Source organism: Dermacentor andersoni, chromosome 1 (assembly GCF_023375885.2).
Source record: "Dermacentor andersoni chromosome 1, qqDerAnde1_hic_scaffold, whole genome shotgun sequence".
Taxonomy (NCBI): Eukaryota; Metazoa; Arthropoda; class Arachnida; order Ixodida; family Ixodidae; genus Dermacentor; species Dermacentor andersoni.
In genome coordinates this window covers 170,915,301-170,929,088 of record NC_092814.1, presented here as the reverse complement: position 1 = coordinate 170,929,088, position 13,788 = coordinate 170,915,301, and the positions used below count along the sequence as shown (strand labels likewise).

The following is a 13,788-nucleotide window of genomic DNA, read 5'->3' as shown; positions in this document are numbered from 1 at the left end:
ACCGCCTCGCGGCGGGCGTCCGCGAGAGAGCGTAGCCAAGCTGAGCCCTCCACGGGACGTTTTTGCTTTTGTGCTTCTCGAGCCTCGCAGCTCGAAGAGTGGGCAGCAGCTGGGCTGTGGCTAATTTGCGGGGGGTTATTTTAATTTCTTCTTCGATATGCGGCGGTGCACGTTGCCCGTGTCACTTACCGGACCCCGGTGCATCCCGGAACACGCCGTGCGCAGGTTGCCATCGTGAGCTGGCGGTTAGAGCGTGTCCCCCGGCCTGGAAACGTGTTCTTTCTCAACACGTGTTTTTTCTCCTTCCTCTCCATACCCTTTGCCTTATCCTTCGGCGCTATCTCCCTTACGTCACTGCGACTGTGAACGTGGCCTTTCTGGAACAGCGTTGCACGCTTCGCTAACACGCACCTACTTCTTAGAAGAGTTATGCTAAGCCAATGTATGTGCAGAGGTTGGTTGTACTCTGCAGATTTCTGGTTCGCGTTACTGATAACGTGAATGTAACCTATTTCATTTTACAAAATCGGAGATGCCACTTCCGAAACGCGTTCTATGTTTGTGAGTTAGGTCAAACCATTCTTGAACAGTCTCGTTGCCACTTTTCACACAGGATCGAGACCCCTAACGCGGACCAGATGTAACATTTAGAGCGCCTTTCTGTTTTAGTGTTCTGAGTATTTGTAGCTATTCGATTCACTTATTTGGCTAGCTCAGTCGTCCTCTTCACTGCCAGGGATGTCATGTGGCACTACAGAGGGTGTGAAGAGAGCCCCATGCTTACAAGCGTACAGTGCGTGTGAACAACCTCTGTGGCGGAAACGACCCGCCGGTTCAAAAGTCCGTGACTCATCGGTGGTTACTGAAGAGGATCAGAAAGCCGAGGTTGTTTCACCTGTTGGGCATCATCGTTGCCTTACTCAATGTTCGTGCCTTTTGTTTATGCGCGTATTCGGTGAGGCCTCCTCATACAAACCGTGCTCTTTAGTGCCAGAAACAATGAGCGATCAATGCGCACCAGTTGTGTCTTAACATTGTCTACGAAATGTGGGTCGTGTACAGTTAGGCGGTTACGTAGATTGAAGGACGCATCCGTTGGAGGATTATAATGGCGGGAAAAGGAAATTCACGGATATCCGTGAACTGCGGACTTTGTGACAGTTATAGGCCAGCCCCCCTCCTACTGGGTAAAGAGAACGCGGTGTGTTTGTTTCCAGCGTGTGGCGGTGCCATATGAGCCGTGACACGCGTGCGAAGAGGAGGTCGTTTCAACGCCAAGGCAGCAACCGCCGCTTGTTGCTGTTTTAAACGGTCTCGGTGTCGCCGGTGTTCCTGGCCGTTCCACGCGGCCGCCCGCTGAGTATGCCGCGGCGGTAATTGCCGGCCGCCTTCCGAAGTGGCGTGTTGCCGCCGTCGAGCGGAACTGGAGATCTGTCATCGCGTCTCACTCCCGCAGCCTCGCCTGGCGCACCACCCAGACGCGCCCCACGGGCTCCTCACTCGGTCGCACACACGCCGCGGCTGCTCATCGACTTCGGCGTTCTGTTGCTGAGCACGGGGTTGCGATTTCGACCCCCGACCGCGGCGGCCGTATTCCCATGGGGCGGACTGCAAGCAAGCTCGTGTACTTATACTTAGGTGCGCGTCTGTGAAACCCATAGGGGGCTCAAATACAGTGCCCTCAGATGTAGCATCTTTCATTGTGTTAATTGCGTTCGTAGAATAGAATCAATCAATCAATCAATCAATCAATCAATCAATCAATCAATCAATCAATCAATCAATCAATCAATCAATCAATCAATCAAGTCCAACGTTTCGCGCTTGACCTTGCTGCTGACGTATCACTGATTATTATTAGCGTCACTATGGGAACGAATGTACTGTGGGCGCAATGTTTAACATCCCCTGCCTTCTCTCTTTTCTTCTCTTTCCCTGTAAGTTGAAACAAATCGCGACGACAATAGCGTTAAAATCTGGAAGTAACAGCGTTGAAGCCTTCTTGTTTCTTTCCTCTGTCAGCTTTGGCACATTTCTGCAGTCTGCATGATTTCGTCTCTCAAAGCTACAGAGAATAATAATAATATATGGGGTTTTACGTGCCAAAACCACTTTCTGATTATGAGGCACGCCGTAGTGGAGGACTCCGGAAATTTAGACAACCCGGGGATCTTTAACGTGCACCTAAATCTAAGTACACGGGCGTTTTCGCATTTCGCCCCCATCGAAATGCGGCCGCCGTGGCCGGGATTCGATCCCGCGACCTCGTGCTCAGCAGCCCAACACCATAGCCACTGAGCAACCACGGCGGGTGAAGCTACAGAGAGGCTACCCGAGAGACACCGTAGTGGAGAGCTCCGGGCTAATTTAACAACCTATGGTTCTAGACTGGGATTTAAATGGAACTTCACGGGAGTTTTTTTACACCGAGTGATCGTAAAGACATATATATATATATATATATATATATATATATATAGGTATTAATTATGATAGAAAAGCTGAGAGGTCGGCCTGAAATAATGTTCTGACCTGCTACTCGGCGTTGGGGGAAGGGGAAAGGGTGTAGACAGAAAGAATAGAGAAGACGTTGATTATGAGGATGAAGATGGTGGTGAAAATCTTGCACGCTCCAAGACTCTTCAAAGTCTCTTGTCCAGTCCGCTCTCATACAAAAATTTGCTGAGAGCCTTAAGACTATCAGGCTGATGACGAGGATCAGGCGAAGGTCCCAATAGAATCTTCTCAGTTAATGGTCCAACGACAAATTTTGACAAGATGTCTGTCAGCGATTTTCTCTGTACATCGGATCGCGGGAAGATGCACAAGAGGTGTTCTGTCGTCCCAGGAACACCGCATTCCTCACAACTCGGGCTGTCCGCGCGGCCGATGAGATGAAGGTAGCGCCGCGTGAAGGCCACACCTAGTCGTAATCTGTGCAGCAATATTGCATTACACCTTTTCATGTTCGGTGGTATCTGTATTTTCATCTCTGGGTCAAGTTTGTGAAGGCGGTGATGACGATGACCTGGCGAGGCTCAATATACAGCAGTATTATCGTTCAGAAGTCTGTGCACCAGGGCATTAGTGTCTAGTCGTGAAAAATGGGATGGACACCGGCGTGGCATTAATGTGGGCCATCTTTGCTTCCGCGTCGGCAAGCTCATTTCCATGTAAGCCACAGTGTCCCGGAATCCACTGCAACCCGGTGGGCACGTGTGCTTTCGATGCACCGTGTTGCTGGGCTCACGCTGCCGCCAACAGCGGAGCGCCGTCCAGCCAGCGGCGTCGGGTTTCCCGCCGCGGCGCCCACTCGCGCTGGAGCGAAGCAGCGTGGCCGCGCGAGAGCCCCGCGGCAGGCTGCAGCTGCGCTGATGCGGTGATGCGAAAAGGCTTCCGGAGGCGGCTGCTTTGTGGCGCGAGAAATTGGGATTGAGCTTCGCTGCACGAGAGTGCCCTTGCATGTCGTCTGCGAGGCCCACTCGTCGGGGGCAAGGTCGCTTCCATGTCGTCGAATAGGTCCTTTCCGAGGGGACTAAGCTTGGTTCTTTCTTTCCTCGGTTGCGTGTAAATGAGTTAGTTGCCGCTGTAGCTGCGCATGAATTGTTAGCACACTGGCCTTCCATTTCGTCTCGCCATTTCTGCCGCCTAGCAGTGGGCGGCTTTGCTCGCGAAAGTCGCGCTCATCGAAAGCTGACGACCGCTCACCTTGCTGCAAGCAACTCTGTCGATGCTTCCTGGAAGACGCGCTGAAAAACAAGCGGTGGCATCTCTTTCGTGTAATCAGCTGCGCTCTGCGCTAGCAACGTGCTTTATTTTAGCACTTCTCTCCTTCCTGAATGACGCTTTATTTGACGCTTTAGCCGCTATTGCAAGGGTATACCTTTTCAACGCTTTCTACTTGTACCGTATAGAAAAACAACCGACGAAGACGTTCCCGACATTTGTGTAATAAATCATAGCTGCATCAATATTTCAACCATTCATGAAGTTCGAGATCCGTGGTTCCCGTCTACACGGTTTTGGACATAGGCATTACTGTGGCGTAAAAACAAAAATGTGTTTAAACGTTTTACCTATTTTTAATGTACTTTTAAACATGCTGCAACTATCCCACGAACTTCTGGAGGCTTCCATTAAATTTTTTTTCAGCATCATTGTTCTACAAACGACATACGTTGCGCTAACGAATAATAAAAAAAACCCACAGTGTGTGCAGTTCTAATTAAAAACGGGACGTCTCTCTCTATCTCAACGCAAATCAATCAATCGATCGATCGATCGATCGATCGATCAACGGTTTATTTTAGTGGCCAAGAGCAGCTATGGAGTCTTAGTAATGGTGAACTTAAAACCTATGACAAAACACAATATACAAAAAATGCAAGTGCGGTACGCAAAACAGTGTGAGATACAACAACAACAACAGCAACAGCATCAACATCAACATCATCATCAACAACAACAACAATGAAGTGATCGGCATCGAATTAAACTCAAGCCAAGGTCTTTCATCCACATTTTATAAGAATAGTCCTAGGAGAGCTTTAGAAATGCTCAGTTTAACTCGGACGTCGTTACAATTAAAAGAAGGTTGGCCAAAGCTAAGGTGCTGTGTTTTATCCTTAGCGCATACGGAGGGAAATCTTCTGCGCCATCCTGAAAGCTGTGGAGACCACAGACCGTGATTATGCAGGAAGCGTGAAGACTCCTGCTCTCGCGAGCTGCCATGTTCACTCAAGCAGGAAACAGCCGTCCGCCCCGTTTCATTCGTCAAGTGTTACGTGCCGAGAGCCAACGGACGCGGGGATTCTCGCTTTTCTTCATTTTGGCATACGTTGTAGCCACATTTCCTGCGTCATGCTTAGCTGAGGAAGTACCCAAAAAAGAAAACAGGCAAACTTGCAAGCAAGTGCGTGTCGAAAAAGGAGAAAGCAACCGTGTAATCTGCTTGCAGATGACTCCTAATACGCTGTAAAGAGCGAGAGCGCCTCTCAAGGTGTCCTTCACGCCACCCACGGCAGCTTGCCTTTTACGTTGCGTTTGACGGTTACGCATCTCCGGCGCTCTCCAAGAGCAAACGCAAAGCCGTCTGTCTCTCGTGTAATCTCCTGTACCGAACCCTTGCTCCTTTCTTCGAAGGAACGTTTAAGCATATGAACTGCGGGTGCGCATTGTCCGCAAGAATATGGAGCCCTGATTTCCTTCGGAATTACTGGAGTGTATATAGAGTGATCGCGGACTCAGCTCTCTCTCTCTCTCTCTCTATATATATATATATATATATATATATATATATATTATATATATATATATGTATATAGTGCTGGAGCTGGCTGACACTCCCAGGGTTAGTTCTAGGAGACAAACATAAATACCACAGAATGTGGATGGGTAAACGGCGCCGCGGTAGCTCACTTGGTAAGAGCATCGCACGCGTAATTCGAGGACGTGGGATCGTTCCCTACTTGCGGAAAGTTGTGTTTTCATTTCCATTTGTTTATAATTTTTTTTAATTCAATTAGGAACTGCGGATAACTTCCTGTATGCTGTCCTTGGTGTCATCGTTTGTTGGCTTCTTATGATATGACTAATAATCGGCCGCCTCGGTTTCCTTTTGTCTGCTCATTCATTGTGTATATATATATAGATATAATTTCATCACCCCACCTAGTTTTCCGTCGTCCTCGAATGCAAGCTCTCCCGGCTTTGCAAGCGCACAGCACCAAGCAAAACGGGCCCTAGCAGCATCTGCGGAAAGAAGCACGACGTGGGGTTCTTTAACGTGCGCATGAATCTAAGTACACGGGTGTTTTCGCCCCCATCGAAATGCGGCCGCCATGGCCGAGATTTGATCCCGCGACCTCGCGGTTGGATGCGCAACAACATAGCCGCTATAAGCCACCGTAGCGGGTCTCGCCAAACTGTAATGCGTGCAATGTACCTGATATACGTGTTGCTTGTCCTCAGTATGGCTGTGAACGGCAGGCATTGATCCCTTCGTTAGCGCCGATTAACAACTGTTCATTCAGTGAAAAAGCGTTACTGGGCCGTTGACCCAACATATCAATGAAGCGAGACATCAAGGATCTCTTAGAATATTGACACGTTGTAGTGGCGGTCAAGAACATAGTAGCGAAACTGTGAATGATACACTAACCCTTTATTAGGCGAACTTGTGCCCCTAAAAGCAAGTGACATTCAAAGCACAACGATAGCGGTGAATACAGTCGGCGATCATCGAAAATTTGATCTGCGAGTCAAGCGCGGCGGCTTTTATACATGACTCGTCGAAGGTTCCAGCATAATCGCTGGTGCCCGCGTGCCTTCCAGAAAGTACTACACAATTCGTGTCGCGTATACAATCAGCGTACACAAGGTTCGGCGAGAACTACACAACATATAGAATCAACGATCACATTCGAAAAACTTCCGATACATGCAGGCGCGTCAACGCTTAAGATTTGTTAGCCGGTGAAAAGCAGTCACGGCAGTAAACAACAGTAAACAAACAGTAAACAAGTAGATGCACCAATATTTAGTTAATAAAGGTTAACATTAACGGCTGTGAACAGACCCTTCGAACACGAACGTGTATATAATTGCATCCTAACTGCTTGTCGTCATCATTACTCCTCACTCCCCTTTTTTCCTTCTCTTCCCTTTCCCACTGAGCCGAGTAGCAGGTTAGAGGACGCTCAGCATTTCCTCAATATATTCTTTCTCGCTCTCTTTCTCCAAAAAGCTTCGCTTCACATAAATTCCAGCATTGGTGTTGGATCTGCTTAATTATTTTTGAACTACGTGTGGCCTGAAGAAAAAAAAAAGACAAGAGGCGTAATCTTTCAGGGCAGCTTAGCAGCAGTGTCGAGTTTTCGTAAAAATTAAATTTGTGCTGTTTGCCCGTAATTATATTTTGTTTACGCAAATGAACTTGAACCGGTTCGAACCGGTTCGAATTGGTTTGAGCCGTTGTTTGTTCGCTTTAGAGTTGAACCGGAACTGAACTGTTTTTGGTGAGCTGGAACGAAAACCGCAACGAAACAAGTTTCGCTTCGACACTGTGGCCATGCGTTTCGAGCCACCGGACACCACCTCTTGATGCTTCCGCTGTGTACGCCGCCTTCTATGTGACGAGCCTCTGTTGACCCATTTGGCGCTGGCACTTGCATGAGCGGCTTCCACATAATCCCTGTCTGGATTCGCTCCGCACTTGCACGGCAGTAGTTTAGACATGACACCATGCTGTCGGATTTTCCCTCGATAAGGTCTCTTGTGCGCACTATCTGCTGGCGAGAAACGCCCACACTAGGCACGGCGGATTGTCCGTTAGCCTTGTGTGTTCAAAGCAGCTGGCCTCCTGCCGACTGCTCTTCCCCACGACGTCGCCGCGCCCGTTGCCGTCATCTGCATGCTGGTCGGCAAGTGGCCGGCGGGGCGAGGACGGACGTCGCTACGCGACCGGCGCGCAAAACAGACGACAGTTCAATACCGCCACGAGGCAAATGCGGGGCCCGCGCTATCCATCGACGGCGATGGAGGTTATACTCGACGTGGGTCTCCACTTGCGCCAACGTGGTGAAAGGAGACCGCACAGTTACTGCGCGCCCCTCTCCAAGCAAAAGCGTTCGAGAGAGGGAACTGATGCGTTGAACGCTGCATAAATAGCTGCCATATTTTACACGCGCGGTGGCGCGCCGTCGCTGCTCTTGCTCGTATGCGCTTGAGTTACTCGCGACTTGTTTCTTGCTTCTTCTCACCCACTTCCGCCTTGCCCAGCTTTCACTTCGCGTTGCGTATACGGCTAGCCAACCTGATTCGCATTTGGTTAGCTTCTTCGCCATTCTTGGGTTCTACGTTATATGTCTTGCTCCCTCTGGTCTCCCCTTCATGTTGCAAACGTTTAGTGATGCGAGCGACGCCGGTGCGGCAGCTTTAACACGCCCAATTCCTAGGAGATGCACAGATTCGCAAAACATTGTGCTGCCCACGTTATATTATACATAACCGGGAGGCTCTGATACGCAACGGAGCGAACCGGTCAACAACTAAACGCCTGACCTTCGTGGTATAAATCGTGCCATAATGCACGTAACAGTTTCTCCTTGTCCCTCTAACGTTTGACTTTAGATTAGACACGTCTCAAGGTAAATACTTTTTCATAGCAGTGGCAACATAAAAAGCAGTTTTCTAGCTGGCGAAGCCCGTCGCATGAACACAAAGGCTTATTATACAACCACTGTAGGCACGTTACGCATTTCTTTTTTTCGTTTAGCCGGGTCTTCGTGCTTTGCTTATACTGCGTACGCTTAATGCATTGCCAGTTGCCTCCCCTTCCGATCCTGAACCTAAAACGATTACTCTCATTACCAAGGCTCAAAATTACCACTTTAGCGTTGCACTATTGTGCCCGCACGAGGGCACTGTGACCTGTTTTGCACCGCTTGACAATAACACATGACCTGTTCGGTTTAGAAGGCAATTGCATGTTGTGAATGTTCCTTCTTGATCAGCCAACTCGCACATTCTCCGAAGCAGATGTCTGTGCACGTGTAGCGATGAAGCAAGTTGTAGACATCAGAACCGAGTGAAGTCTGTGGCACCAGCGAAGCGTGGACCTCCGCTGTCTGCGACGCTTGTTTGCGTGTTGCGAAGCTGTAATCGTGGTCTGTCAGGGAGCCGTTTCGTCTCGCTGACTCGCACGTTTTCGGGCTTTTGTTCTGCCCGGGCTTGATGGATGGAATGCGCTGCAACACGCCTGGTTGACGCGCTTCCTTTCGCATATGAGTCCAAACGACCCCATAAATCGTCCTTACGCTCAGACACCGTGCTGAGCGGCTGCCTGCTATCGTTTTCTTTGTTGCGGATTTGTTGACATTGTCTGGCATGATTTTACAAGTTTTCTGGAGAATTTCCGGAAGCCTAATGCACGGTTGTACTCTGTAAACTCCGGCAATTAAGTGCAGTCAGACAGACCAAATACGTCGTGGTAAAAGGAAGAAAGAAAGCAAAGCAAAAACAACAGTACCTTGACCGTGTCTGAAAACAATAATGGAAGAAGCCGATTGAAAAAGAAAGCAAAGATGGTGGTAAGAACAGGAAACAGACGCCGACGAAGGTGATTTTTTTTTTCTAACCGACATTTCGGCCCCATACGGGAGCCTGTTTCATTGTGAACAAGGCTGCCGTGTGGGGGCCGAAACGTCAGTTGTAAAAATAAATTTCACCTTGGTCGGTGTCTATTTCCAGTCCTCGCCATGATTCTTCCCGACCAGACGACATTTCGTCAAACCGTGGACTTCATCTAGCAAATGCGATATTTGCCAAACATTTTATGACCAAGAAAGAATTAAAAAAAAAGAAAATACAAAGGAATAAAATTGGAAACCTGAAAACCTGCTGAACCACTTTCACTGAAAAACATATTTAAATAGGTCATACCATAGGAAAGAGCAAATATTAATGAGGAAGTGTCGCTTTACTACTGAAAACTATTATTCCGAGCGAGGAAACAGTCACGGCATTGCTCCGCTGTGTCCTGTTTTTTTTTGTTTTTTTCTACTGAGCTTTGGCGGCTCAATAGGGCAGATGCGTGATTGTCAAATCTTGAGGAGGGGAGCAGACGACGCATAACTACTTCCTTTTGGTAGAACTAGACTAGGGAAAGTCGTTTTGAACATACAGCTTCTTATATTCGATATAAGTCGTCTTTTTGTATACAGTAGACTGCCTTTAGGACGAACTCGAAGGGACCATGAAAATTTGTTCGTCTTGTCAGAAGTTCGTCTTATCAGAAGAATAATTGACATGGTACATCCAAATATCTTACTTCAAAACGTCAAATGAAGTAGACTTACAACGGCGGAAAAATGACATAAAAGACATTTCTTTAGCAGAACTTAATAGAAAACTGTTTTCAAGTGGTACTATATATTGCATCCATCACGCTATCCACTACGTGATGGATGTTTATCGCTTCTGTGCAAATTGGCGAGCAGCCGCAAACGACCTCATCTCACCTAACGACCTTAAATATCCTTTTATGCCTTCATTCTGTTGGAAAAAAGTTCACCAGGGAGTTCAAGCAGGCATCTGCCGCCTCACAGGTCATCAGTGCAGGCTGCGAGCTAGCGCAAGTACGAAGGAGTGCGCTGAGCACGCGGCAAGGCAACGCTGCCCAGAGGTGAAGTCTAGGTCACGCTGAGCGAAGCGGGGACCGAGAAACGAGGCAAAGCGTCGCGGAAGGTAGGCGGAGGCGCGCTGTGTTGACCTTCTCTAGCAGTTGCTACAAGTTTTGTTTGCAATACGGACGTACCGGGTTGGTCTCGTGACAACATCGTCCTCGCGCTCCGTACGCTCTGTGTGCCAGTGAAAGCGTGCACAAGGGTGGAAAGAGGAGAGAAAGCGCGCCGTCTTCTGTCGCGCACATGGCACCGGGGGAGGGATAGGGACGTTGTATTTCGGCCGCGCGCGGTCGCGTGGGCTTTATTTGAAAGCGATCTGTATAGGGGACACAGTCTAGGTAGGCCGACGGTTCGTAGCCTTGCGTGCGCTGCGTTCTCGATAGAAACGATAGCGATAGAAAGCACGAAGGTCACTTCGCTCGATGCTGCTGCCGCGATTCCTCATGGCAGCGTTTTGTGCGCGAGCGCCCGGTGCCTTCGTACGAATGCTACGAGCTACAAGCCAGTGTACAAAACAGAAGAATCAGTAGTTACGTGTGAGGGACTGGAAGTAAATCCAAAGCATTACGGCTGTCCACCGATGTGCCCTCCTTGGTGTAGCATTTGTCCGCTCTATAAGGGCGTCAGAGGAAGCCAGTGAAGGCCTGCTTCTAGCATCTAACCGACATACTTAAACAAAATATAAGCTTATCACCTACGTAGCATACCAGTCAGAGATAAAAACCGACTTGTGGAAATGGTGTCAGGCCTCCGGATTTTACAATGATTCTCTTCATGATCTATTCTTTTCGCTATATCGTCACTGGCAAGCACTACGCTGCACATCATGGCAACGGTTCAATGTGCACGGTAAAGGTGACGATAAGAGAAGTGGATCCGAAGGTAGGTAGCGGTTACAAAATACAGCTTCAAAATAAATGCGTAGAGCTCATTATTGGTAAATTTTGTTATGAAAGGCAAAGTGTTTTCTCGGTCAAGTGAAAAACCGGACGCGTTTCTGGAAATATGTACATTTGTACTGAAAGATCCATATTCGTAATAAAATATACGTATTTAGGAAAGGTCCACATTCGTATTGAAAGATACGTATTTAGGAAAGGTCCACATTTTATTACTTAGTTTTGCACAGTATGACAGCGAGATCAAGCAGAAGGTGAGACCGCGAGAATATTATGCATAAAAAATAATAAGAAAGTTCCCTCGTCAGAGTGTAGTCTGCAGACGTAATAAATAAATAAATAAATAAATAAATAACTAAATAAACAAATAAATAAATAAATAAATAAATAAATAAATAAATGAATAAATAAATAAAATATAACGTGTCGTATGATGCAGATAGTGGCAGGAAGTTAAACATGCAGTCTGTTCTTAGAGTAAGTACTTCAACGCCAACATTTATATAGTACTGACAGTTGGACGAGTTGGTAATTGTTCATTTCTTCGAAACGGCGCCACTGAAAGACACGAACACGGAATGAAACTAAGAACACAAGCGCACACGGCGCTTCGTGTTCGTACCTTTCTGTGGCGCCGTTTCGAAGAAGTCAGCATTTATACGACCATTCCTATCCTCCACAACAAAGCCTGCGCTCAACAAACACACAAGGGGAAACAGAATTGAGGCACAGCGGTGAGCTTGTGTTTTTGCGATTCTTACATGCAGCTCAAAGCAATTTACCGTACGTGACCTGCGACTACTAGCTGCAAGCAAGCGTTCACGCAGCCTAGCAGCTGGCGTCTCAGGTGCTCGGCGGAACCTGACACCCCATCAGTCATGGGAAAGCTGTCTTCGAGCCGCGAAGCCGACGGGACCCGTGGCGCGTACACCGCTGTGTTGACGTCTTTCTTTTCGGTTCCTTTCCGTCTTGCTCCGGTGGACGTGCACAAAACGGCGCCCATATGGGGTCTTATAGGCGACCGATAAACATACGTACGCGGGGCTGTTCGCAGAAGTCGCACCGCAGTATACGGTGCAGCTCTGTCTGGCGCGCAGCTATATAGTGCGTCCGAAAGAACAATCACATGGGCAGCTCAAGCCGATACACGCGATACGTGCTGATAAATAAACGAAGCTCTCGACTTTGTCGAACAACCGGGCGGTGCATGCTTTTCCGTCTGTACTTAGATGCATGAAGTACTTGTACGTATAGCGCGCGGGCTCGGCTGGCGCGAATTCCAGTGTCGAAAGGACTTGCGTTTTTCCACTGGTATGGTCAGGAAATATCGATGCCGGAAGCCTTCTGGTTGAGCAGGAACTTGATATAAGCGTTCTTTCTTTTCATTTCGCTGGAATACTTCAGCTGTCTTCTGACGCTATAGGTACGTCTAATCTGACGAGAAATTTTCTGGCTGGGCTGCTCGTTAAACTCGCAGTTGATTGTAAGTAGCTCGCTCATCTTGAAAAAAGAAAGTGGATGATTGCAAAAACAACATTATGAGGTTTAATGTCTCGGAACTGCACCGTGCGTTATATGAGGGACGCAGTAGTGCAGCTCTCCAGATTATACGATTAATTTTGACCTCCTGGAGTTGTTTGCGTCTTCTGGCAGATTATCGCGAAGTGGTTTTCCGTCGTCTTAACGTCATTATTAGCGCGCATTCACGCACACAGAAAGAGAGAGAGAGAAAACATATCAGAGTTGTGCGATTTTGCAGAACCATAACCCAATTGCCAGCGAAGCTATTACTTTCAAATGCTGAATTAGAATTTATTTTCAAAGCCCTTGGTAAACGCAAGCACTTTTAACTCTGCCCGCATATTACCCATAATGCACCCCTCATCCTCATGCAAGTTGAAGCTCCCGCGACATTGGGCAAACATTCTACGTGCTTAACAAATATACTCTTTCACGCGATTGAACTCAGTAATTGTTACAAGGCCTGTTATTAACTCACAACATTTAAACTGTGTCCGCACACCATCCATATAGCGTGCACCTCTATCGCCATGCAAACTGAACCTCGCTGCCAAATTTATTTCTCCCAGGACACCGTACAAAAAATTCTACACGCTTCATATTACGTCTGATAGAGAAGAAGAACAGGAAGCTTCTTTTTTCTCTTAAAATGTAAATCATGACATATTCGAACGAACAATATTCAGCACTTTATACAGGTGCTAGCTAGTAATTCGAACACGAGGCACGGTAAAACTCTGGTTACAACTTGAATGTGACATAAGAAATTATTTTAACTTTTGTTTAAAAGCTTGTTTCTTGGAAAGATTCGCAGCAAAATGTGTAATGTATTCCAAATTAGAAATGTTTAAAAATGAAATGTTTGTTTACCATAGTTTGTGCGTGGCTTAGGTAATATTAGGTTATAGTTTAATGCAAACATCGTATTTTTGTTATGCACGATACAGGCTTTTGGTATAAAATACTGTGGCAGCTCGTCAATGACGTATGTGAACAAGAAACTGTCAGCCTGGTATTTGACAAGAAAACGAACATTTAGTAATATTCTTGAAAGTCACTAATTAACCCGCAAACCTTAAACGTTGCCTCAACGTCACCCCTAAAGTCCCCCCCCCCCCCCCCACTAACTTCACATGTAAACTCGATGGCACATTCAGCTCTCCCAGGATACAGGGAAAAGATGC

General features: G+C 47.5%; 1 protein-coding gene across 1 annotated transcript in view; it reads left to right on the top strand.

Moving 5' to 3' along the window:
* LOC126547395 (CD109 antigen-like) overlaps positions 1 to 13,788 on the top strand; it is a 103,296-nt gene that overhangs the window by 11,806 nt on the left and 77,702 nt on the right. The gene's annotated exons all lie outside the window — the stretch shown is intronic.